General features: G+C 40.7%; 1 long non-coding RNA gene across 4 annotated transcripts in view; it reads left to right on the plus strand.

Annotated features, from left to right (window-relative positions):
• Positions 1-879: 879 nt before the first annotated feature.
• Positions 880-27,763, plus strand: part of LOC138155242 (uncharacterized) — a 228,781-nt gene continuing 201,897 nt past the window's right edge. For all 4 annotated transcript variants that reach the window (XR_011166785.1, XR_011166787.1, XR_011166788.1 and 1 more), the window contains exon 1: positions 880-1,458. This is a non-coding gene — a long non-coding RNA (uncharacterized lncRNA). The remainder of the gene's footprint in view (positions 1,459-27,763) is intronic.

The following is a 27,763-nucleotide window of genomic DNA, read 5'->3' on the forward strand; positions in this document are numbered from 1 at the left end:
AGATCACTACAATGTCTAGTGTGCATAAAGATTCTAGGACCCTTTGTGATAACTCCAAGGTCCCCAGGGGTCCAACAGGTCAGTGGAAACCACTGTTGTTTTCCAGTTATCTCAAATGACTACCATCCTTAGTCTACGTTTCGGATAAACTGGACTGCAGTATTCTCAAACTCTTCCATTACTTCTTCATGTATGCATGCCTTTGCTCACACAATTCTCTATGCTTGGAATGCTATACCTTCTATTTTTTGCCTACTGAATTCCTTTTTAGTCGATCAACAAATATTTAAGTGCTTACTATGTGCCAGGTGCTGTGCTAAGTGCTGAGAATACAAAGAAAGGTAAAAACCATCCCTCACCTCAAGGAGCTTACACTCTAATGAGGAAAATGGCACATGAACAGCTCAGTGTATATAAGGTATATGCAGGATGGATGGAAGATGATCTCAGAGGGGAAGGCAATAGCAGTAAGGGAGACCTGGAATGGCTTCTTGTAGAAGACAGGATTTTAGCCGAGCCTTGCCAGGAAGTAGAGATGAGGAGAGTTTCCAGGTATGAGGGACAGGCAGCGAAAAAATGCACCAAGTCAAGTCCATCCTCCCTGAAGGTCTTCTATGATTGCTCTAGTCATCAAGGCCCTTTCCCCCTCACATAGCACTTTGTTTTGTAACTTTCTAATGCCGATAATTATAAAAAACATGAATTGCCTGATATTTGTAATACCTTCACTCCTAAATCTTCCTTTGAATTAAACTTCCTTATTTCTGTTGATGGTACCACCATCTTCTCAGTCACTAGGTTCAAATTTTTGGAGGCATGCTTAACACTTCCTTCTTGTCCAATCAGTTGCCAAGTCCTGTAGATTCTACCTCCACAATTTGAATTCACATAGCTGCCACCCTAGTCCAGACCCTTATTCCCCTGGAATTTTGTAATACCCTCCTATTCAGACTTCTTGCCCTCAGTCTTTCCTTTTTCCATATCCATTCTTCACACACATATCAAAAATTGTTTTCTGAAGGTACAGATCATTCTTCTGCTCAAAATCCATCAGTGGCTCCCTATCACTTCTTGGATAAGGCACATATTCCTCATCCTCACACTTCAGGCTATCTACAATTTGACTCCAATCTCCTTTCTAGCATTATTTCACATTACCGTCTCTTTGTTCTATGTTCCAGTCAATTTGGACTACTAGCTGTTCCTAACTACAACATGAATGCCACTGTGGATGTCTCCATGCATTTGTACACTTCATCCATCATTCTTGGAATGCATTCCCTCATCATAACCACTTGTCATATCTGCTATGTCCCTTCCCCCATCTTCTCAGTTGTTAGTATTATCTCCCATCTCAAATTTTCCTAGAGCACTTTGAGGTCTTTCTTGACCCTTCCCTCTCTACTTTGTATCACATTTCTCCATGGATTCACCCAGTAAAATCTAAGGTCTCTCAAGGTAGGAACAATTTCATTTTTATTTTTGTGTACCTAATAGGATATCATGTACACTGTAGGTACTTAGTGACTATTTGATCATTGGAACTGGATCTGTGTCAGTATCTTATTCTCCTGGGAGACCATGCTTCTTGAGTGAAAGAACCATGTGTTAACTTTCTACATGAATGCCCTTGCATGTAATTGGTAATGAAAAAGTGTTTCTTATTCCTGTCATTGCCCCAATTCTAATGTTCTGTGTCTTTTGAACAGGGGAGCAACAAAATTCTTTTTTGAAAAGAAAAAACTTACCTCTTTTATTTAAATATTTTACTTTATTTTTAATTTATGGAATAAAACAAGCATTTCTATAACATAGTATAATAATAATAAAGATGATTTCACATGAAACTGCAAATCTATTATGTACAATTTGCTATTCCTTTTAAATATATAAAAAGTTATCATATATTTACTTTTTCTTCCCTCCCACCCCCAGAGATGGCTATTAGATACAAATATATATATATATATATATATATATATGTATATATGTAAGATCATTTTATGCATACTTCTATAATACAGTTCTTTTTCTAGATGTAGACAGCATCTTCCTTCATATGTCCTTTGTAGTTAATTTGGGTATTTATAATGGTCAAAATGACTTATTCACTCAAAGTTGTTCTTAAAACAGTATTGCTATTACTGTATACAACATGCTCTAATTTTAACTCTTTTTGACCTTTGTATGTCTTTCCTCCCTTAAATAGGGATGTCCTTTCAAGCAAAGACAGGACCTCTTAATTCAAATTGCTTTTTTGTTCCACTTTTTAAAATGTTACCATGCCCTTGAGGATACTAGAGATATCCTATTTTACATATAAGCCAATTATATATCCTTTTCTTCTCTATTTGTAATTCTGGTCAATCTGCTCAGGATAAATTTACAAAGGGGTCCTTAGTGAGGACACGATGTAGTCAATTGTCTGCATTAGAAAGAAAATGGCTCTCTTCCCAGAAGTATGACAGACACTCCCCCAAAGTGGCAGAGTTGTAGGAGGGGTAGTAAGAAGGAAGGAAAAAAGAAGGAAAAAGAAAGTTGGAAAGATAACCCAGACCAGTTTTATTCATAAGGTCCTCATATGTGCTAAGGTGGTAGTAGTGCTATTCATAATAGCTGACATTTATATGGTGCTGTTAAGTTTTCCAAAAATACTTTGCATATATTACCGCATTTAATCCCTCCTAATACTAAGGTTTTCCTTCTGCTGCTTATCTCCAGTTTATCCCTGTGTATTTGTTTGTATTTAGTTGTTTGCATGTTGTCTCCCCTATTATTCTGTTAACTCCTTGAGGGCAGAGACTAGCTTTTTGACTTTCTTTGTATCTCTTACACTTGGCACAATGCCTGGTGCATAGTAGGTGTTTAATAAATGCTAGTTGACTGACTTATTGATCTACAAACAATCCTGTGCAGTAGAGTCAGCATCGTTCATAAGGTCCCAAAAAACTATTCCACCTTTAAAGTACTTTGTTGGTCAGAATCCATTCTGATGTATTTTCTTAGACTAGGGCAACCAGAAGTCATATTAGTTGATAGAAGACATTTACTTAAATAGCATAGAAAAAGCCCCAAATTACAAGATAGATCCTCCAGACATTCAGGGGGTTTATTCTTCTACCACTTTCCACTCCACCAATGCTTTGAGACACATACAAGGAACACATGTGACCACAAAACACAAATGGAGAGCCACACATGAGGCTGTGGAACACTTATGAAGAGGCGCCATGGGTAAAGAACACTCATGGTCAGAAAACACAAAAGACTGGGGTAACTCCCACATCTGATGATACAGAGCTGCCAATGTCCCTTGATGATGTAACCATGATGTTTTCTTCTGGGCCTCCACTCAACAGCTGCAAAGCTGTTTCTTTAATGAGCTGTTGCTTTCTGTGGTCCTCCAGAGGGTCTTCAACTGTGAAGCAGCTTCTTTAGAAAGTGGGAGGGATGTGTTAGTTTTAGCTTGATTCTCAAAGGCTATCTTTAGCTCTTTTATGAAGCAAACCACAGCCAGCCACAAGGAGTCAGCCAGCTAGAAGAAGCCTTAGACACTTCCTTCTTTTAAACTTTTTTTTATTCTTATCTGAGTGATAGCCTCAAATTCCTTTTAATTCCTACCATATCCCCAAATCACCAGTGTGATACCCCTTTCAAATCATCATAGGAACTCTATTTAGCAAAACAACAAAGGAGTTCTAGTAAGGAGATTCTTTTCAACCCTCCTTCCTCCCACTGCCAATACCCCTGGTTTCTCCTGAATATTCAACTTGGGAGCAAAAGAGCCAGGTGGCATTCCTGCATCCCCTTCTTTTTTGCCCCAGTTCCTACCAACAATCACCAATATTAACGCCATTTAATAAATGAGAAAGCTTAGGCTTATAGGGTCTAAGGGCTTGCCTATGGTTACTGCCAGAACCAGGATTTGCAGCGACGTCTTTCTGGATTCCAAGGCCAACACTCTTTCACATCACATCTTAATTAAGCAAAGACAAGGAATAGTTGTAAATTTTTCTCCTGTATAACTGTCTCCTTCCCTTGCTAAGCAGTCCCACATGAGCTATGTATTTTAATCTCATTCCATTAGCCCTGTTAAAAGCAGGATACCTCCCATTCCACATTTCATTTGATTGCACCACCAGCAAAGGAGTTTGCGTTTCAACTAAACATTTTATTTCTCTTTGTTAAATTTCCCTCTGGCTCTCTCATGTCAAATACTTGTCTTAGGCAGAGCTGAGCTGAGAACCCATTCAAGTCTGGTAAAGAAGCTGGTAAAAATGGAAGTCTACAACTCCCAGGTACAATTAAAGGTATTAGGCATTAAATCCTAATTCTTCACACTCCCAGGTGTCTTTAGAATATAATGGTACAAATATTATACAGAAGCAAATATTCTGGGGCTACAAGGACTAGCTCATTTATCAAATCCTTATTGTCCCTCTTAAACTATCCCTGGATTCTCTACCCTACCTGCCCTATTCCTCCCACCTACTGAATGACCTCCATTCAACCAGAAAGTCAAAGAAAGCCCATAAAGCCAGTGCTTGTGATGAAGAGAAAAATGAACATTTTATTCAAAGACCTTGTTGTTGGTGAGGCAAGAAAGAAGTAAAAATGACTTGTTAATTGGTGCTTTGATTCAGGAAATTGTTAACTAGCATGTTACAAAAAGCTTTTTGAGAGAAGTAACTGCTTCTTTTTTGTCTGTCTTGAAATCCAGTAACTAGTACCATGCTCAATACATTCTTGTCGAATGAATGAATGAATGAATGAATGCTATTTATACTAGGAAATAGTGGACCCCAATGAAAAGTGTGCTGGAAAGGAGTCCCTGAGCCCTGACTTCTAGACCCAAATTCAGTGGGGTAAATGACCCAGCAGGCGGTCTCCTCATCTCACCCCAATACTGACACAGCACTTGGAGTCAGCAGCTCTGGGCCAGAAAAGGAGGCCTGGACCTTGATAATGACAAGCCAGAACTAGCAATCATCAAGAGAACTTGCTTTTAGTTTCTGTTCTCTGCTAACAGCTCCTCGGGTCACTTCACAATGTTACAAAATCCCTTCACAATGGCATTAACTATGGCAATAGCAGCTGGCACTGTGGATCAGATTGAGATGGAGGTGTCCTGGGGGTGAGTCTACTCCCACCCCATCCCCACCTGCCTTTCCATCTTGTATCCCCAGCTGCAGAAATGCCTTCAGCAGCTCATACGAGGCAGTGGTGGGTTTTCTCACCTCTCCTTCCCTAGGGCAGCCACACACACACCCCCAAAACCCCTTGCAACAGGTACAAAAAATCCTAGTGCATTGCTTCAACTCTCTGGGCCCAAGCTTCCTTGATTATAAAACTAGACTAATTCAATAGTTCTCAAACTTTATGGTCTCAGCACCTTTTTACACCCTTAAATATTATTTAGGGGCCCCTAACAACTTTGGCTTGTGGAGATTCTATTGACTATTTACCACATTAGAAAGTAAAATGGAAAAATATTCAAAATACTTCTTCATTCATTTAAAATAATAAGCTTATAACATGTTAACATGAAGAGCATATTTTTATGTGAGGAAAAGCTATTATTTCTCAAAACAAAAAAAATTTAGTGAGAAGAATAGTATTATTTCACATATTTTAGCAAACCTCTTTAATGTCTAGTTTAATAGAAGACAGATGGATTCTCATATCTGCTTCTGCATTCAATCTGTTGTGATATGTGGTTTTGGTTGAAGCATTTGAAGAAACTTTGACCTCACACAGCTATGTAACTAGAAAATGAGGAGTATTGTAATAGGTAAATAAGATCTTAGTATTATCATGAAAATAATTCATGGACTTCATGGATCCTTGTAAGGGGTCTTAAAGACCTCTAGGGGGTCCTTAGACAATATTTTGAGAAATGTTGAAGCGAGATGATCTCTTATGTCATAAGCTTCTATGAGCTCTAACTTTTGATCATTTGTCCATTTTGTAAGCTGTTTGGATCCATTGTTTTTGCTGTCTGCATTTTGACAGGCATAGGGCAAGGAGAGAAAATGAAACCAGAATTTACCAGTTGAGTTTTTTATCAGCATCCCTAAAATAGAGGAAGTTAACACCACTGGGTCAAATAAATTAGGTTGTTACTTTTAAATTATATCCATTCCATTCAAAGATCTGTAGCCACTTGGTGTGGTAGGCATCCACAAAGCCACCAGATAGTAAAACTGATAGGCCTGTGGATTTAGGCAGTTTCTCTTGATTTTTTTTATTTGCTTCTAAGTGTGTTTAACAAAGAGGAGCTGACATCAGATTACTTAGATCTCTGACTCTCACCATCCTCTCTACTACTGAAGACCAGAGAGCTCCTCTCATGGCATTTGTATGCAGGCTTGTTAAGTTCAGCCTCAAGTCATATTATGTGGCCACATGGCCTCAAGGAAGGGTCTGGAGTAGCAGGTGCAGGCCAGAAACTTAAGGTAGTTGTCCCCCTTCCCACTGGGATGGACTGAGGGCTGTTGACCCCAGACACTGGGGGACAGCTTTTGATTGTATATGCATGGAGAGGGGAGGGCTGCTTTCGGAAAGGCATGATGGTAACATAGGTGCCCTGCTCCCTGATTTGGGGTAAACTCAAACCTTTGTATTTGGTTTCTGTTAGCTCTGTGATGAGGACATGCATTGTCAATGGAATACATAGCTGGAATTCAGCTACATCCAAAAGTTGTTCTATCTCTTTCCTGCCTGGTTGCATTCTAGGTAAGGCCATTTGGACCTTCCCAATTGAAGGAAAACATGTAACCTGTGAATACAGGCCTCTGTTCTTTGACCATTTACATCTATGGTTATGACTTCATGGGCCTTGAAAGCTCAGTTGAGGATTTGGGGTTGGGGTCCATGCTGGAATTTACCAGGAGCTGGACAATGAGAAGTCCCAAGTGACCTTCCTGCCCAATCCAGTAGTAGCAGAGATGAAGACTTGTTCACAAATCAAACATACTGAATTGGGAATAAATTTGGTGTAGGGGGATGCTATGTAAAATCTACATTAAATTAGAACCCACTCTCCCTAGAACCAAGGTGGTATAGGCAGATGGTACCCTTGGTGTTGGGGGAAAGTATTTGGACTCTGTTCTTGCTATATCTTTAAAATAAATATCCCTCAGTAAAAGAAAATTGATGTTAATTGGTTGAATGCAATTGAGATGCTAATCACAGGCAGATAATTATGGGGAGGAGGGGAGGTGTAGGGGAGACACACTAGATTGAGGGTTGGAGCATTAGATATGAATGATAGCATTAGAAAAGAGAATATAACCACATCACACCCACATTAGACTGGCTAACATGACAAAACAGGAAAATGATAAATGTTGGAGAAGATGTAGGAAAATTGGAACACTAATGCATTGTTGGTGGAGTTGTGAACTGATTCAACCATTTCTGGAGAGAAATTTGGAACTATGCTCAAAGGGATACAAAACTATGCCTACCATTTGACCCAGAAATACCACTTCTAGGTCTATATCCCAAAGAGATTGTAAAAAAGGGGAAAGGACCCACATGTACAAAAATATTTATAGCACCTCTTTTTGTGGTGGCAAAGAATTGGAAATTGAGAGGATATCCATCAATTAGGGAATGACTGAACAAGTTGTAGTATATGAATGCAATGGAATACTATTGTGCTATAAGAAATGATGAGCAGGAGGACTTTAGAAAAACTGGAAAGACTTATATGAACTGATGCTAAGTAAGACGAGCAGAACCAAGAGAACATTATACACAACAATAGCAACATTGTGAGATGACTGACTTTGATAGACAGCTCTTCTAAGCAATGGAAAGATCTAAGACATCTTCAAAAGACTTATGATGGAAAATGCTATCCATATCCAGGAAAAGAATTTTGGAGTCTGAATGCATATGGAAACATACTATTTGCTCTTCTTTTCTTCTGTTGTTTTGTTTTATTTCTTCTCTCTCATGGTTCCTCCCATTAGTTCTAATTCTTCTTTACATCATGTTTAATGTTTAATACAAAGATATTGTATGTTTAATATTTAATATGAATGGATAAGTAGAGCCTGTATCAGATTGCATGCTGTCTTAGGAAAGGGAGAAGGGAGGGAGGGGGAGAGCATTTAAAATTCAAATTCTTATGGAAATGAATGTTGAAAACTAAAAATAAATAATGAATTATAAAAAAAGAAAAGAGAAGGTGCCCCCAATCCTTCCAAACCCTGAATAGCCTCTCAGTATCCCTAGAACCCAAAGGAGGGAAATGGGTCCAGAATGCTCTGGGAAAGTGAGTCCAGAGCACTGCTACATGTTACCCCCATTATCTCCAACCCTTTTTTCCCATGGTTAACTTACTGACAGCTGACCAAAGTATAACTTTACTAATGATAGAACTATCTTGGCACTTAGTGTTAGTAAAAGGAATTGACCAATATTCTGTAAGCAGCAACAGCAGGAACAAGTATTTACTGAACACCTACTATGTGGAGCCCACTGAGCTAAGACAAGGTCAAGAATCAGGAATTTTATTGGAATCCCTTCTCCTTGGTTCTCTTTCCCTTTCCCCTTTACTGAATCTAGACATACTTTGAAAGGAATGACCCAATCAACAATGACAACAAAGAAACAGGATGCTGTGTGAAACAGGGAAAAACTGGAAAGGGAAAAAAAGGGAAAAACAATTAGAAAATACATCTCCCTCCTTTCTTTGAGGAGGTGGAGACTATGTGTAGAATACTGCATATTCTATCAAACTCAGTTGATGTTGGTTCATTTTGTTGAACTGTTTCTTCTCTTTTTTTATTCATTGTTACACTCTGGGGAGTGGAGAAGGGAGGATATATTGATTTGGAAATACAGGTCCCTGCCAACTTGAAAAAAAACCCCAAAAACAATATACCTATGATCTATAGGGAACTCCCAATGAGAAAACTCCCTTTATCAATGCCCCCTAGTGTAGCAGCTATTCAGGCAGCCCTAGAGTCAGAAGATCTGGGTTCAAGTTTTACATTGAAACAATCTGCCTGTGTGATCTGGGCAGATCATCTCAGAGCCCAAAGGCAATTTCCTAAATCTATAAATCAATACTGAGAGCAGGGATTGTTTTTTGTTTTTGTCTTTACCTTTCTTTGCATCCCTAGAGCTTACCCAGTGCAAAGGATATAGTAGGCACTTGATAAATGCTTGATAACTTTATTTGACAATCAGCATTGGGGTAGAAGTAGTTTTTTCACTATAGGTTTCCTATATCAATAAAATCACAAGTCCAGCCCAAACTTTATAAATTACTTCCTTCATAACAGTCCTGTATTGTTGGCAATGTGTTATTTTAATTTCCTTATATTGCAGATGAGCAAAGAGACACTTGGAGAAGTAGCAAGACTCAAATCTTAGCCTTATGATTCTAAGTCCAGCACCCTGTCCTTTTTACTTAACTGTTATCTGCAAAATAAGGGATTGGACAAGATAATCTGTGAGGTCCCTTCCAAGGTTAACATTTTCCAATTCAGTCTGGCCAAAGGGCAGGAGTACAGTCCAGTAATTACTACCCTTTGGAGACACGAGGGACACAGAATGAAATACGGGGAGGGTGGACATAACAAGTCAGTGGCAAAGCTGGGACCAGAAGCCCTGTAGCCAGGCACCTGCCTCTTATCTAATTGCTCACAGCAAACCAGGTTTCCCCTTGCCCCTCCTGCTTAGCTTCATTGTAACACAGTGTATATTTTTTAAAAATCTAAATAAAAAATTAGTTTTTAAAAATGAGCTGGGTCACAGACATAATTAGGAATGACCAAAGGCCTTATTTAAAGTGAGCAAGATTTTCCGCTAAATAGCTGCCATTCGTTTCAAAGAGAGGAATGGAGGGCAACTTAGGGTGTGTGTGTGTGTGTGTGTGTGTGTGTTCATGTGTGCGTGTGTGTGTGTTCATGTGTTCCTGAGTATCTGGTTTTGTTTCTGTTTTTGTTTACAAAATTTGGGTTGACAACAAGGAGGTAGAATGGATAGGGCAGTGGTCCTGGAGTCAGGAAGATCTGAGTTAAAATCTAGCTTCAGACATTTATTTGCTGGGTGACCCTAGGTAAGTTACTTAACCTCTGTTTACTTCATTAGCAGTAAAATAGAGAAAATAATAGCAACTCCTTCCCAGGGTTGTTGTGAGCATCGACCGAGATGATATTTGGAAAGCACTTACCACAGTGCCTGGCACATAGAAGATACTTAATAAATGCGTATTATCCTTTCTTTCTTCCTAAGAAACATATCTATGCTCATTAGCAGCCAAGTCAGAGGGAAATTTCAGGTCCAAAACTGAGTGGGTAACTGAATACGCGCTGGACTCACAGGACCAGAAAGTTCTTCAGACAATGACCACCCATCTCTGCCATCACTCCAGTACCCTGATTAGTCCTACTTCATTTGGACTACTTGGACTCAGTCATGCAAACTACATTTAGGGATGTCTTTCTTCAGCTTTCACATTCCAGGAGATTCCTGTCTCTTCCATAACCAAACAAACCTCAGCCCTCTTAGTCTAGAAATCATATACCTGTAACATGGTCATTCTTTACCTGCCCATTCCAAACTCTTGAAAATCAGATTTAATGCCAATTGGGCATTCAAATACTACCTGTACAGTCTATAATGTGCTCCTTTAAAATGAACAAAGCTGTCACAAGCTTAAGAATAAAAGCTCTGGAAATTCTCTAATCCTACTCTGGTTCCAAGATGGGGCAGGCACATGTACAAAGACAAAGACACAGAGAAAGAGAGAGAGAGAGACAGAGACAGAGAGAGAGAGACAGAGACAGAGAGAGAGAGAGAGAGAGAGAGACAGAGACAGAGACAGAGACAGAGACAGAGACAGAGACAGAGACAGAGAGACAGAGAGAGAGACAGAGAGACAGAGAGACAGAGACAGAGACAGAGAGACAGAGACAGAGACAGAGAGACAGAGAGAGACAGAGACAGACAGAGAGACAGACAGAGAGAGACAGAGAGACAGAGACAGCGACAGAGAGAGACAGACAGACAGAGAGACAGAGAGAACCTCTGTGGTCATAAACTGCTTCTTATAGTTGGATTATGACTTTTTGCTTGTTGTATTCTTAGTTCTGGTTTTCAATTTGGCAAGTGGGTTTCAGTTCTCTTATCACCATTTTATGCCTCTTAAGGAGGAACAAAGAGAGACAGCATGATGGAGTAGATAGAGAACCAGCCTTAAAGGCAAGAAATTCTGGGTTCAAGAGCTGCCACTTAGACATACTGGCACATGTGTGGCCATGGGCAAGTCTTTTAAACTCTCAGGCAATCCCGAGTGAGAAGTAGCTCAGCTGCATCAGTAAAGGAAATTTTCTCATTGGCAATTCTCTATATGGATCATGCCATCATGGATTCAGAGCTTGAAGGGACCTTAAAAACCATCTAGTCCAATGCATAAAGGTAGCAAATGACAAAGCCAGAATTCAAACCCAGTCCCTCAACTTCAAATCCAGCACTGAGTTATACTGCCTTCCAATGAAAATGGACACCCTCTTCTCTGATGCCCAAAATGAAGACTAGAAGAACCACTTCCTCACAGGGCAGGAGGAGAGAGAGAGAGAGATTGTCATCCTAGCAAGCCTTATCTGAGCTGGCATCATCTTTCTTGAAAACTCTGCTTGTTCCTTAGCTTGGTTGAAATATAATTTCATTAAAATATACACCTAGTGAATTCTCAGTGACAGAGGCAAGCTTCAAACCACTGGATCCAAGTTTTCAGAGGAAGGGTTGGTGATGTGCCAGTCATTCATCATCTCAGAGCCCTATATAGATCTGTCTAGATAGTGTCATCAAAACAATTATCTTGGTGGAATTGTCTTGAAATTCTTGTTGCAGAGAGTTCAGAGAGGTCACAGACTCTGGCAGGGAACCGTGTTGGGCAGCTTTCTGTGCTCAGGCAGATGGCTCTCTAAAATGAGTCTCTGAAGTAAAGCCCAGGGCTAGAGAAGACTGTAAGACATAAAACTACTGGATGTCTCCAATACCAAGAGATAGTCAGTGCTATGTCAGTCACCACAGGGAAGTAGGGAGAACAATAAAGATTCCTTCACTTTTCCCAGTAGGGAATTTAGAATTCTCCTCAGACTCTACTAACATTTCTCTCAACAAAAGAGCTCTATAGTTCTCTTCCCACATTCCTTCCCTTGCTTTCCTTTCCCCTGATTTGTTTTGCTTTCCCTTGACTTCTCCTGAAGTTGAACAGTTTCCACTCCTTAACCTCTAGGACAGAAACCAGAGACTTGGTTAGGAGCTCCTGCCCTAATCCTAATGCCCTTCATCCCAGCTAGATAAACATTTTTTGACTTTCTGATGATCTCCCCTGGCTCCACTATCTTCACTGTCTTATATTCTGTCTTCTAGAAGAGGGTAGAACACATTGTCCTACATTTGGGTAGTTTTTAGTTGGAAATGGAAAACCTTTCCTGGATCAAGATCTGAAATACCTAACTACCTGGGGCTAGAAGGTAAAACTGGTCTCCTTAACCATTCACTCTTACTCCCTCTTCAATTCCATTTAGTTGCAAACCCCTGGTGAAAGTCAAACTGGCCAACATTCTGTTCATTGTACACACAATCCCATCTCCTGACTTAATCCCTTCAAGTCCAGTCAAAGGACACAAGAGGCTTTGTTGGAATTTTGATAACTTCCAAATCTCAAGAGGTTTCATGGGATCATGGGATCTAAGAGTGGTAAGGATGTTAACTAGTCCTGAACCTACCTGCATCCAACCCAGTCCAGCAAGCATTTATTAAGCACCTTCAATTGTTATACCCAAGGATATAGTGAAAAATAATCCTTTTCCTCGAGGACCTTACCTTTTACTAGGACCACAAATCTGTTCTGCATGTGATTATATTCCCTCTTAGAGTATTCTCTATTTTGTGTATATTTGTCTTTTTCCCCCAACAAGCTCTAAATTTGCTTCTACTAAATAATTCCTTGGGGACAGACACTTTTCCCTGGTCATGTCCCTACTCTGTATGTACTCTTTCATTTGGTGACCTTATCAGCCCCCATGTAGCCAACGATACTCTATGCGGGCAGCTCCACAATTTAGTCCATCCAGTCCCTTTCTCTCTCCTGACAGGTTTCCAATAGCTTTCCTGACTTCTCCATCTGGATGCCTTGGAGGTATATTAAACTCAACTCGTACAAAACGGAACTCATTATCTTTCTCCCTATACTTACCTCTCCTCCTAACATCTCTATATCTGTCAAAGGCACAAACATTCTTCTAGTCACCCAGGTTTGAAACCTAGGAGATGTCCTCAATTCTATTTTAACTCACTCTCTGTATCCAATCCATTACCAACCCATTATTGCGGACAAATTGGACTTTTAGCCATTCCTTATACATGACAATCCATCTCCTACTTTTTAATTTTTTTAACCAGCTTTTGCATAGGCTATTTACACATGCCTTTCAAAGGGAGTTGAATATCTAATTCTAATATCTTTCTATGGTATTTATTACTGTTAACCACCTACTCTCTTATTTTAGACTTCACACGCTCCTGGTTCATCTACGTCTCCAACCACCTTTCTCACCATCACTGTCCTTTCAATGTCTTAAAGTGCTGAATTTTTCCCAGAGTTCTGTCCTGGGTCTTCTCTTCTTTCTCATGATAATCTTTTTCTTTGCCATTATACTCCTTTGCTCTCAAGCACTCCCAACCATCACCTCTGTACAGATGATTCCCAATTGTCTGTATATCCCCAGCCTCTAACTTTCTCCCAAATTCCAAGCCTCCATTTTTGACTTTCTACAGGATATTCCTACCTGGATATCACACTTAAACTCATCATGAACAAGACAAAGCTCTTCCTCCATCTATGCCCCTTCCTTTCCTTCTCTTTTCATATCAATAATTTGCCAAGCCCTATAGATTTTTCCCTATGTAATAGCTCTTCCATTAGACTCTGGGGAAAAACAAAATCCATTCAATTCACATAGGAGTCTGCTCCTTGGTCATATTCTGACCTCCTCCTTGTTCCTCAAGCCTCATGTACTCAGTGTCCTAGCACAAATAATGATGTGTTCTCTGTCTTGGACTGGCAGGCCCATTTCCTGGCAAAAAAGCAATGTTTTCATCCATTGTGGAAGCCTAAGCATTAATTCCTCCTCCTTAGCCACTGAATACTATTGACTGACACCATGAGTCTAAATTCCAGAATTACGCAAAAAATTTCTGACCCACTATTTTTCCCCTTCTAGGAAAGAGGAAGAAAGAAAAAGAAGATCCATAACCTGGCTTTCATATAAGGACCTGGCCAGACTCATGGTTTCTCTAGGTGACCTTAGGAGAACAGCCCCAGATCATGGAATCATAGTATTTCAGAGGTGAAAGAGACCTCAGAATTCCTCTAACCAATACCAAAAAAAGAATACCCTTTATGACAGTGTTGTCAGCCTTAAATAGAAATGATTCTGGTGGGTCACCTATTGACTTAAAAAGCCCCCACAAATTAACATTATCTATGTTGTATGGTATTTTTATTTATTTTGTTAAACATTTCTCAAATATATTTTAATCTGGTTCCCCAGCAGGTGAATTTTGCTGGCCCTACAGGCCTGGTAGGGCTCTATAGCATACCTGACAAGTGAATCTCCATCCTTTATTTGAAGACCTCCAGTGGAAGGAGGGTGAGGGAAGCCCACAACACCTTGCCCCTCACTCCCACTCCAGACACATTCCATTTCCATTTTGGACAGCTCTAATTGTTACAAAGTTCTTCCTGGCATCACTTTTTAAATTTACTTCCTTTCAACTTTTACCGTCTGTTCCTAATTCTACCTTCTAGGGCCTAGAAGAAAAAGCCTATCCCCTCTCCCAGGTGACAGTCTTCCAAACACTTGAAGACAGTTATCATCTTCCCTCTCATTTTTCTCTTCTCCAAGCTAAACAACCCCACTTCCTTCAACGAATGTATTAAGAATGTAACACTCTTCACAATCCTGGATGCCTTACTCTGGACATTCTCTAAACCTCCTTAAATACTTTTATGCTTCTAAAAATAACAGCCAGCCCTGGGGAGGCTGAATAAGGGAGGTTCCTTACAAAGAAAAACCAACTTCTTCCTAGTTTCCTCCAGTTAACAGCACAGAACTGCCCTATGACCACCACATCCTCTCTTTCCCTATAATGGTGCCTTTGTATGTTCAGCCCTCCTCTACCATTCATATGTATGATTCCATATTTGCTAATCCCAGCATTTCCAGTCTATCAAATCTCCATCTTTAGATTGCAGACTCTGTTTTATCAGGAGGATCTTCTTATTTATTTTCTGACTCTTTTCCTAACTGTCTGGACTTTTCTATCCCTACCCTAACTGCCTTCTCATCCAGGGGAGGCCTCTGTCCCTGTGGCCCCTCCTGCCACAGGTGAGTTTCTGCCCAGAACCTCTCTTTGAGAAAGCACCCAGGTATGTTGTGCTCCTCTCCAGACTCTCCAGACTTTTATACTTTGCCCCTGGGTGGGTGCTTTCTTCCCCTGACCTTTTCATCTCTCTTCTTTGTGTTGTCTTTCCTCATTAAAAAGTGAGTTCCTTGGGGCAGCCAGGTGGCTCAGCAAGTAAGAGCACTGGCCCCAGAGTTGGGATGACCTGGGGATAGAATCCGGGCTCAGATACTTAGCACCACACCCAGAAATAACTGGCGGTGTAACCTAGAGCAAGTTACTTAACCCCAATTGCTTAAAAAAAAGTGAGTTCCTTGAGGGTAGGAAAAACAATTTAAAAAATTTTTTCATATTAGTTATGTTGTAAAGAAAACACAAACCAAGGGGGAAAAACATGAAAAAAAAATAAAGAAAATGAAAAGTAGTATGCTTTGATCTGCATTTAGACTCCATCAGTTCTTTCTCTTGGGGTAGATAGCATTTTTCATCATGAGTCCTTTGGAATTGTATTAGTTCAGTGTATTGCTGAGAAGAGCTAAGTCATTTACAATTGATTATTGTACAATAGTGCTGTTACTATATCCAATGTTATGCTGTTTCTGCTCACTTTGCATCAGTTCATGTCTTTTCACACTTTTCTGGAATCATCCTGCTCATCAAAATGTCTTTCTTTTTACTTACATTTATATTTCCAGGGCTTAAGAATTGTGCCTTAACAAATGCTTTATCCAGCTAGCTACCTATCTCTAGCTTCACAGTCCCTAACACATGATCATGCCCAGCATGGTCGTACTATAAACATTTGATGATGATGGCATTTCATCACGGAAGACTTGGAATTTTAGAATGAGTATGTATGTGGTCAACCAATTTCTGACTACAGTCATAGTGTCATTGCATTCAATTTACAGAGTCACATTTTAAGAGTAACATTGGCAAACTGGAGAATGTCCAGAAGGCAACCAGTTTGGTGGAAGTTCTATAAACTGTATCACATGAAAAATGACTGAAAGAATTGTAGAAGCTTAGGTCACAAAAGAGATGACATATCTGAAGGGCTGTCGTTTTGGAAGAAAGATGAAACTTACTTTGGGTCTAGAGGGCAGAATTAGAACTAGTAGGTACAGAGAGATTGGAGTCTAATGTTTGAAATGTCACACAAAGGAATGGATTGACTCATCAGATAGTGAGCTCCTTGTCAATGGAAATATTCAAGAAGAAATTTATTACCTGCCAGGGAGAGTGTATTCAATGATTGTTAAAATTTCTCCCAACCCAAAGAGTTGGATTCTATGATGATTTTATACTGTCATTACAAGCCTTGCTACTCTATGCAATTTTGGTTCAATTAGTCTTTTATTCTTACTGATATTTTAATTATGAAACAATTGGGCAAATTATATGCTAATAAAGTAAATATGCAAATCACCAGTTGCTCTGGCATATTTTAAGACAGGCCTGTAGCACTGGTAACAGGTTAGGAAAGAAAATATTTGAGGTGGGAATGGAAATAATATGGATATGGATGATGGAAAATAATAATACCAGGCAATGTATGCAAACTTGGATACCCCACCAAACAGCCTGCCCTGGGAAGAAGTAAAGTGTGAAACAGAGCCCATGGCAATGGCTAGAACAGTCATTTTTGCTCCCTGGTTTTCCCAGACTGGCCTCTCCTTTTGAACCCTGTAGTTTCAGCTTAGCCCATTTTCCTGGGCTCTTATCCTCGTGTCCTTGGCCAAGTCACTTCCCCTCCCTGGGTCTCAGTTTCCCCATGTGTTAAAAAAAGGATAGTACTTACCTCCTAACAGTAGCTACCTTCTGGTGTTGTTATGAGTATAAAATGAGACAATATTTGTAAGACACTTTATGAAGCTTAGCTATACTACTTTCTTCACCAAAGAAGTCAAGCCCATTTCCCCACTGCCAAAATCTATTCATAGGCACAGTAATAAAAAAGGACTAAATCTAAGTGAATGATAAAGGCTAGAAATGTAAGCATTGCCACCATCTTTCACTTTTCAATACATCTGGCAAAGTTTAACCCCTAATCCAGTGCTCTTTCCATCAAATTGTGCTGCCTCTCATAAACTACCATGACTGGTGATACTCTGGCCAGGTGTTTGCCTCCTGGTCCTTGGGAGCCTCTAAATGACCTCCAAAGGAACATTGCACAGAGTTAAAAACCCTTCGATCTAAAACTTGACCTTCTTGTATTGAGTCCTCTGGCTCATGGCCTCCAGTTAATATTTCCCAAATCCATTCAGGGAGTTAAATGTTGCCAGGGTTCCTTAGATTGAGCTAAATAAAATGAGTTGGGTAAAGTAGACAAAAGAATTATTAACCAATTCCCTACTCTGTATCATGGAATTAAAAGGCCTGGGATTGAACCCCTGTTGCTACTTAGAAACAGGAAATCTTAAAATACCAGAACAGAAAGGGCCTTTGAGACCATTTAGCCCAAAGCCCTTATGTTACAAATGAGGAAGCTGAGATTTTAAGAGTGGAAATGGCTTGCCCATGGTCACATTGTAGCTTGTACTTGGTTCTGGAAGAGGACTACTACATGAGGAAGATCATGCCATGACTTGCAAGTAAATTATATTTAAGTAAGGGGGAGCTGTACAAAGTCACCAGCCTCACTTTCTCCTCCAGAGCCATCAAAGTCCAGTGGCCAGATATAGATCAGGATGACTTGAGATGGCCCAGCATTCAGTGGGGGACCTTGACCTTTTCAGGCTAAGGTCTTTCCCAGGTCTCAGTTTGTCTGTGGCAACACCCATTCAGTGAACAGGACTGTTCAGTGAGAAGAACCAAAAGCTTCTGACTCTTCTGACTCTAAACCCAGATCTTTCCCTTCTACTACGCATTCTGACCTTAGGTAAGTCTGGTTCTCAATTTTCTCCTCTGGAAAATGGGCATGATAACACTGCTATTATCCACCTAAAAGAGTAGTTATGAGAATCAAATGGGAAAATGTACATAAGGTTCTGTGTAAACCAGAAAGAGCTTCACAGAGATAAGCAGGTAAACCTTTTTCTCTCCCTCATTATTCCTAGATCAGCTTCTGGCTTCCTTGTATTCTTTGCTCAACCATAAACAACAACTGCCATGGCCTGGTTTTTAGCTGTTGGAGGGGTGACAAAGTAGAAAGAGCCTGGGGCCAGGAGTCAGGAAACCAGGTTCTGGTCCTGACTCTGCTTTTGAGCCAGACCACTGATGTGTGAAGCTTTGGTCTCTCTAAGGGGGTTTCCCTGTCCTCATCTGTTAACATAAGCAGCTTGGAATATACCATTTCTAGGTCCCTTTTGGCTCTAACATTCTCTGTTTCTATTCTTCCTATCAATAGTCCAAAAACAGTTTCAGGGAAATTAAAAACAGACCCATAGACTTGACACCAACCATTACTGTAAATCAAGAAAACCCCATCCTTCCCCTAGGTCTATCTAATCTCCCTCCCCCCACCCTCACCCTCCAACACTTGCAGACAGTTTGTTTCCTCTTTACTAGGCTATGATATCACCATGAGTAAGCTGTTGTGCAGGGGACTCCTGACATTAGGCTGGAAGCTATAATTACCGGGTATATAATTTGGTTGCTAAATTGATTGTTTACAAAGGTATATTCGATGAAATCACAGTCATGGAAGAGCAGGAGACACGAGGCAGGTTTGGGGTGGAGACTGGTCCTCATCCATCTCCAGCTCCTGGTGCCTGGCTGCTGCTTCAGCTGCTGCTGAGCATGCTAGCTTTGACCCCTGAGGGTCACCTGGGTATTACTTTCTGTGACGTCAGGGAAATACCTGCTCTTCCTCACTCAAGTTTCATCTGAATAATAAATTCCTCCAGGAGAGGATTCATCTTTGGCACAAACTCTGTTAAGTCACAATTCCCTAGCCTGAGACTGGAAGGAAAATGGACAGGGTATAAATAAGCTCCAAATTGCCCCAATCCCACCCCAACTTTACCACACATAAAAAGCTTCAAATTATACCAATAAACATGCTTAGAATGGGTGGTGGAGTTCCCCATGCCCTCCCCATACTCAGATGCCAAGTCTTATCCATTCCATGTCAACATCTCTCATTTCCATCCCTTTCTCTTTCCGACATCCCAACTTCTATAGTCTAGGCATCACCTATTGCCTGAATTGGGGGGCCATGTCCAATTATCCTGATCTATGTCTCACACTGGACCCAAATGACTGCAGAGGAGAAAGTGAGGCTGGTGGCCTTGCACAGCTCTCCCTCACTTAAATCCAATTCATTTGCAAGTCATGACATTGCCTTCCTGATGCCATGGTCGCCTTCCAGAACGAAGGACAAACAACACCCAGTGAGTAGCAGTCGGAGCTGCCCCACTGGGAACTCAACTGGCCAGTTTCAGTTGAGCAGCTCCTCTCTCTCCTCTCCTCTCCCCTCTCTTCTCTTCCCTTCCTCTCTCCTCCCTTCCAATCCCCTCCCCTCCCTTCCTCTTGGTCTTCCCCTTTCTCTCTCCTCTCCCTCAGTCCACATGGAGTATTATGTCTTACCTGCAAGTGCTCTGCCCAAAAATATGTAAATTTTGATTGCTGAAACCTAGTAAGATATCTTGGGGTTTACTGGCTAGACTTCTTTCTTAAAGACCATGCCTTAAACCCAGTTCCCTCTGGCTCTCATTGGCCAGTAATAGGTCCCAGCCCAAGCACCATTTAGTGGTCATTGTTTGGGCCCTGGTGGCTCAGAGTGGATGTAAATAGTAATTTTTTCTGTTTTGTTCTTTTTTCAGAAACCCTGAGGGTCTTCCTCTCCCAGATTGATTTTTTTCTTAGATAAAATTAGATAAAAATTAAATAAAAATTCCTTGACTCATTTCTCAACCAGCCTTAGTCACTGAATGGATGTTGTCTCAGTCAAAGTGAGAACTTAGAAAGACCTTCCCTTAAAAAGGCCAAGATCTCCCACTGCATGCTGGGTCATCTCCAGTCATCCTGATCTCTATCTCACCACTGGCCCCAGATGACTCCGGAGGAGAAAGTGAGGCTGGTGACTTTGCACAGCCCTGCCTCACTTAAATCCAGTTCACTTGCATGTCATAGCATCACCTCCCTGACCTTATGGTCCTTCGAGAAGGAAGGGCAAACAACAATGCCTGGACTATTTCAATCCACTCCTAATTGATTTCTGTTTCCAGTTTCTTCCTTCTATAATCTATCCTCTAATCAATCAATCAATCAACCAATACTTATCAAATACCAGACAGGTGCCCCGAATTGTGCTAGGAGCTAGAGTCACAAGTACAAAAGATGAAGCAAGCTTACTAAAACAGGAGACAACAAATACACATAAATGAACAAATAAATAAATGAATACATGTATACATATATATATATATATGTATACAGAATAAATATAAAAGTTAATAAATTCAAATTAATCTTTCTAAGTAAGGCAAGGGCCTGACCAAGAAGCTTCAGTAGTTCCCCATTGCATTTAGGATGGAATTAAAATCTTCTCTGGCATTTAAATCCCTTTATAGTTTGTTCCAGTCCACCTCCCCAGGCTGATCACACATTACTCACTTCAAATGCCCAACATTATCAGTCAAACTGGTCTACCTGTTCCCCATATGTGACATTCTATCTCTCACCTCCATATCTTTGCAGAGGCTGTCACTCCTACCTAGAATGCTCTCCCCCTTCATCTATACTCCTTGTTTTCTTCAAGGCTAAGCTCAAGCACCACCTCCTTCAAGAATCCCTTCTTGATTCACTTAGTTACTATGAGAAATAGTGATATTTCTTATCACTGTGTATATTGTTATATATAAAATGTCTTGGCCGTGACTACTGTAGGAATCTAGAAGGATATGAGGACACCAGAGATAGCGACCTGCTGTCTGGGCCAAAATCTCTCAGTGATCTCTTCCTTGATTCCCCCTTCATACACACACGCACATGCGCGCGCGCACGCACACACACACACACACACACACACACTCTCACACACATGCATTTTGGCATTTTTGCTCTAAAGTTAAGACTACGAAAGAGGTCGGCTTAGTCTATCTTATATTGATGGATTTGTGGGAATGTGGCATTTTAAAAGTTTTGAGATGAGGAAAATGAGAACCAGATTATGTCAATTATGTTGACATAATTTCTGGGTAATTTAATCATTTTATTAATAATGCCAGCAATTTAATAAAAGGGTAGTTTTTTAAGCCAAAGACAATCCTGGTGGTGGCTCAAGGCTTACATGTTCTTTTGGAAGAGGACTGTTCATAAAGACAGCAATTGACTTTGATTGGCTAACAATTAATGAGAAGAAGACTTTACAAAGAGAAGTGGGCTTTCTCTAATGGGGGCTGAGAGTGACATCTTGTCACACGTGAACAGAGAGACAATCTATGCCCAAACCACCCCCAGTCTTGGGCAATTGAGACAAGAGGTTCTGTCTCCACCCAAGCTTGATTGAGTGGAATTCACCTTAGACTAGAGATTCCTTGTAAGGTTGGATGGGGTCAGAAAGAGAAGCTTAGCAAACCTTCAGAGACTGAGGTCTTGAAATGAAGATAGAGAAAAGGGGGAAGTCTGGATCTCCCCAAATCATTAGTTATTAATAATCTCTCGGAAAGAAGAAAGGGAGAAGCCTTGTGAGTTGGGAAATGTGAAGGCCGCCTTAAGGGAGTAAAAATTTCACCCCCATCCATAGCACTTTGGCTCCAGAACCTATCGCTGCTTACCTCATAGAGACAATTCTGCCATGTCTTACTCCTCCAAGATAGCCTCTCCTTTACCCACTTTACTCACTCAATAGTTCCAAAGGATGTGAGGGACAAGTTTACAAATTAAAGCCAGCCCCTTCTGCCAGTGGTATCCCCTGGGATCAAAGACCAGGACAATGGGAGACAGATTCCTGCTCAAAAAAGTAAGCATCCTACCTAGTGCCCTCATCTTCTTTGTAACACCTGGAAGAAACATGGCTAAGATACCGCTATATTACATGTTGCTGTTTTTCAGGTATTTTAGTCATGTTCTTATGTGTTCTTATATATGTAAATATTTATGTAAATATGAATGTAAAAACATGACTCTTCATGACCCAACTTGGGGTCTTCTTGGCAGAGATGCTGGAATGGTTTTCCATTTCCTTCCCCAGCTTATTTTACAGATGAGGAAACCAAGGCAAACAGGGTTAAGTGACTTACCCAGGGTAACACAGCTAGTAAGTGTCTGAGGACACATTTGAACTCAGGAAGATAAGTCTTCCTGACTCCAGGCTTGGCACTCTATCCATTGTGCCACCTAGCTGCCCACTACATTATATATCTTGTGTTTATCTGTAACATGTTGCATCTCCCTTCAGAATGTAAGCAAAAAGGGTTATATTAGTTTGTATTTTAATCCCCTGCACCTAGCATAGTAGGGGTATAGAGTAAGTACTTAACAACATTTACATGTTGATTGATTGATAGTTTGCTGACTGGAAAATCAGCAAAACAGTAGTGAGCTAATCAGTTTGATAAACTCAAAGGAAACATTATATATTATATTACATATCACATATTGGGCCAAGTCATGAAATTACTTGATATTTTTGCCCACAATGTAATAGATAGAAGTTACAACTTACTCATAAAAGTTGAGAATAAACTCAGGAGAAGAATGAATATTAACTAATCAGAAGGCAGGAATAGAGGAAAAGTGACTCCACTCAGAGAAAGAACCCCACCGTACCAAGATGATGCTCAGTCTCCCACCCATGCTGGGTAGCACAGGTCAAAAGCTCAACAAATTAAAGAGAAAGAAAATGATAGGAAAAAAAAAGATTTAACACAGTACATATAGAAAACTCCTTGGGAGATGATGGCAAACCCAAAGTGGAACCTTCACTGGAGCCACAGTGGGGTTTCTCCTATCTGATGGAGAGCCACATTAAACTACTCAGTGATATTGTGAGTGATTTGTGGTCGGAAGTTCACATGAAAATATACAATGTAATGAGGGAAATAATAAAACACTCATCCTCCTTACTCTGTTTCTAAGAAAGCAGTGCCTCAAGGCCAGCCCCTCTACCTATATCCTTGATCCCAAACTCCCTTCTGCTCCTCTCTAATCATAGGATGACATCTATCTAATCACGATGGATCTAATCAAGACCTAATCATATGATCTAAGATGGAAGGAAGCTTAGAGATCATCAAGAGATCATTCAACCCCTTCATTTTGTAGATGAGGAAACTGAGGCACAGGTAGGCTAAAATGACTTGCCTGAGACCACATAAGTAATAAACTGCAAAATTAGGATTTGAACCTAGGTTCCCTGATTCCTGTACTCTCTACACAGCCTCTTCTGGCTCTATAATCTGGCTCTAATGGTCAGACCTTCCCACCTTCATTTGCTGCTTTTTTCTCAGGATTTCACACCCTCTTCCTTTCAAAACTTCTGCACAAAGCACAGCCCATCTCTTAGTTACATGTGAACCCTGGAGAAGTCCCTTACATAAATACATACTGGCTGTGTAATCCCATTTAACCTCTCTCAGCCTCAGTTTCTTCATCTGTAAAATGGGGAGGATAATAACACCTGCCTCATTGAGGTTGTTGAGAAGATTCATTAATTTATGTAAAGTGTTTTGCAAATTGTAAAGCAGGGCATAAATGTTAGCTCTTACTATTCTAAACTAAGAAAAATGGAAAATATATACATAGTACCTTTTGAGCTCACATGAGAACTTAATAAATCAGTTCTCATGAACAATTTCCATCACAGAGTGGGATTTTGTGTAAAATGGGATATCCTGGACCTGTCCCTGCCCTGGGGCTTTGTGAGGTAGCTACATCTATAGGAGAGTCCTGCTTTTTTTTTTTTTTTGTATGAACCACAAAGATAAAATAAAAGTGAGAATCCAATGCATTGGCTGCATATTTAAGACCTGGACGTTCTCTGATCCTCATGACCTCTCATATCTCTTCAAAATAAATATGATGAGTAAGATGAAAAGCAATCACGCTGTCTCCATGCCCTAGAACCCTAACTCGGTAACAGCCTGATGAATCGACAGAAAAAAAGCTAATTACTAATACCACACACACACACACACACACACACACACACACACACACACACACTTTCCCCCAGCAGCCCCTACACTCTGGCAGAGCCATACAACCCAGCCCACAGCACTGTGCCCCTGTGGTCACTCAATCATTCTGAGGCAACATGTAATAGCACTCATTTCTGCCTCCCTCACCTCACCTCCCCTTGCCTTCTTGCCCCCTTGCCCCCTACCCTCTGAGGAGAAGGCAGAAGTCAAAGAAATAGAGAAGCTCGATCTATGTAGTGGGGAGGGGTATGGAACTGGGCAATGTGTTCTGTTGTAGCAGTGCCCTGCAAGAAAAAATAAGGAACTGAGGGAACTGGAACAAGGTGCTGCCATGGGGGCTCCACCAGTCCTGAAGGAAAGGGGACTGGCATCCAGCTGAGGCAATTCTGTCCTCCCTCCATCTCTTCCCCAAGTCACTTTGAGGCAGAGACTGAGGCATTTTTACTAAAAAATGGATTCTCCAATATGGAAGGAGGCTGAGATAACTTTGAGGTTCATTCCCTAGGGACTCTACCATCAAACAGAAAATAGTCAAAAAGTGACTGATAGATGAATTTAAGAGAAAAAAAGAATTAAATTACCGAGGATCTCATGAAACCTCAGAATGGGTTTTCATTAAGGGGCCATTGACTGTTATTCTCTATTTTAGGAGGATAAAACTAGAGGATACAAATTTAAATCACTACAAAGGCTATAGATTAGACCAAAAGATCTCTCTGATGTTAAAACTCAAAGGGACTTCAGAGATTATTTAATTCAAACCCCAAATTTTATATATGGGGAAACCAAAGTCCAGATTGCTTAGGTAATGTCACATATTGAGTCAGTTTGAGAGCCAGGGCTAATACTCCTAAACACTACACAGAGTTGTATAGGAGGGTAGGGATTTAGCTGGAATGCTGTAAGATTAGCATAGACATGGCATCTTGGGAAGTTTAGACAGAGTCCCACTCCAAGTCAGGGAGTAGACCAAAATAACTTCTTAATAATGCTTTAATCCAAAGGATTTGCTAGAAAGGATCCCACATGACACAAAAGTCCTCTGTGGAGTGGTTTCACATGCCTCCTTTTTCTCTGGGCTCATGCAAACAGCTGCTGAGCTCTGCGGCCTATTCACCTTATCCTATAGCAGAGTGTGTATAAAGGCCCATCTGGTCGTGCTGGGCCAAGAGAAGGAGAGCATTCCCAGGCTTCTCTGCTGACTTGCCAGGCAATCAGTCTGTGCTACAATTTTCAAACTCTCTCTCCAGAGTCACAATATCATTAGGCCCCAAAGCCCTCGTGTGGGACATTTTCACAGTACCCCAGATCTCAAGGCACTGCTTGAGAAAATGTAATCCAAGAGATGGCTCCCAACCTGTGTATCTGGCTAGCTTCCTGACTCCTTATATGTTTCCCAATTTTTTGTTCCCTTGTCAATAATAGTCCAAGCACTTCATATCCTAGGATGAATGGATCATCGATTGAGAACTGGACAGGCTCATAGAGGTAACCCAGCCTAATCCCTTCATTTTAAAGCTGAGGAAACTGATGCTCAAAGAAGATTAATTCACTTTCCCAAGATAGCAAGTGACAGAGCAGAGATTCAAACCCAAATCCCCCAACTCCAAATCCAGAGCTCTTTCTATAACCTTACCTGTAAAATGGGTATCATTAATGCCTCTAGTATATACCTCACAATAAAACTCTGAGGATCAAATTAGTATATGTCAGAGTACTTTGCAAATTTATCCATCTGCATGAATATCAGGTGTTATTATAATTATTATAAGGGGATTATAATGATCTCTAAATCCCCTTTCAGCTCTAATTCCTATGATTTCTGGATACCCATAGGATAATTGAGTATTGGCTCAAAAGGAGAAAAAGGGCAGAATAGTGATCAATCAATACCTAGACACTGTAATGGAAATGTAAATTTTAAAGATCTTCCCTGCCCCTAGGCTAAAGTGCACCTGGAGCCTGGGGTGGGAGGCTTGTTTTTCAATAGATACTTTTTGATTGGCCAGTGGGTCAATAAGGTTGTTACATTCTCTGAGCCAGAAGACTATATAAGCCCTGATGTGAGGCTTTGTTTTGGGGCTCACTTTGAGAAGTGTTCTGTGATTAGATCAAATGAAACTCTGGAAAGCCGTTGTCCAGAGCCCCCCCCGCTTTGAAACCCAGATGTTGTTTGGTATGGATGTAATGGTTGGACAGTTTGGAAACCTGTCTACTTGATCTGTTTCTCTGTCTTGATAATTCTGTCTGTATATTAAGTTCAGGGTGCTGACCTTTTTCCCCCAACTAGGTAAATGATACATATTTGACTGATTAAAGTAAGTTTGTTAACCCATTTTGAGCTGCTTTCCTTTAGCAAAGCAGATCTAAGAACCTGTGTTGGCAGACACCCTGGGGATGCTGGGGTGCTTGCTGCTACAGACACCCAGCAAATCTTTCAGCATCCAGGGGATTTTCCCAGTTGGTCTGGTTCTAGTTGTCCACCCCTTGTAAAGTGTATCAAAGTGAAAAGACTCCCACACAGGAAGACAGGAGAACTTAGTCTCTAGAAGTAGGGCTGCAAGTCTGGGTTTGGCCTGCACCTGGATCCAGGAACTCATAGTGGAACTGTCTGGGAGAAAAAAAGAAAAAAGTAAAAATGGAAAAGCCAGGTGTTCTCTCCCTTGTCATGTTTCCCTGCCCTGAGCAGGATCCCCAGCAAGATCAAGGGAATGCAACTCTAATCTATGATTACCCACTGTGTATTGGGAGGAACAAATGAATTAAGATCTAAAGGAATGTACCTGTGCAGCTACATCCTCTGGCTGTGTAGCACCTGACCTCAATTAAGTCAGGCACAAGCCAGTCAGTGCACCTGAGAGCACAAGCAGCACCCGGCCAGGGAAATCTGGCCCAATGAGTGTACCTTTGTATATGCACCCTGGCGATTTGCTTTTCTGTCCATTCACATTCTTCCTGATGTCATGCTGGAATAAAACCCAATTGATAAGTTCCTCTGCATAAAGAGAAGTTATTTATTTTTCCACACTGAGATAAGGATGTCTCCAGAAGAAGCTGCACCTGGGAGGTTAGGGAGGCATGTAGGAAACAGCAGAAGGGGATACGGAATCTTCAGCAACTTGAAAGAGCAAACTCAAGGTCCCTTCAGAAGTCTAATATTTACTGATAGTGCAGAAACAGCTCTTAATCACTTTTCCCATTTGTGACATAATAATAACCCTCTCATCCTCATCTCCATT

This window comes from Petaurus breviceps, unplaced genomic scaffold (genome assembly GCF_028583685.1).
Source record: "Petaurus breviceps papuanus isolate PSGF00001 unplaced genomic scaffold, PetGlider_PUasm1.0 91133, whole genome shotgun sequence".
Taxonomy (NCBI): Eukaryota; Metazoa; Chordata; class Mammalia; order Diprotodontia; family Petauridae; genus Petaurus; species Petaurus breviceps.